Below are 367 nucleotides of genomic sequence, written 5' to 3' on the forward strand. Positions count from 1 at the left end.
TAGTACATTATGCAGCATACAGAAAAGCCAAAAAAATGAAGGTGTTCTTCTTTTTTCTTCTTCTTCTTCTTCTTCTTCTTCTTCTTCTTCTTCTTCTTCTTCTTCTTCTTCTTCTTCTTCTTCTTCTTCTTCTTCTTCTTCTTCTTCTTCTTCTTCTTCTTCTTCTTCTTCTTCTTCTTCTTCTTCTTCTTCTTCTTCTGTCATATCCATTATCAGACGTTGGCGATCACGTTGGCAATCTTGTTTTTATCAGCAGCCGCATGAAAAAGTGCTGCTGAGTTTTGTTCAAAGGTGTTATATAAGGAAAAAAGGAAAGGAAAGGAAACATATGTTTACAACCCCATTGACTCAGCCTCTTCACACCGTT

The sequence above is a fragment of the Protobothrops mucrosquamatus genome, unplaced genomic scaffold (assembly GCF_001527695.2).
Source record: "Protobothrops mucrosquamatus isolate PMUCROS unplaced genomic scaffold, P.Mucros_1.0 scaffold5841, whole genome shotgun sequence".
Classification (NCBI taxonomy): domain Eukaryota; kingdom Metazoa; phylum Chordata; class Lepidosauria; order Squamata; family Viperidae; genus Protobothrops; species Protobothrops mucrosquamatus.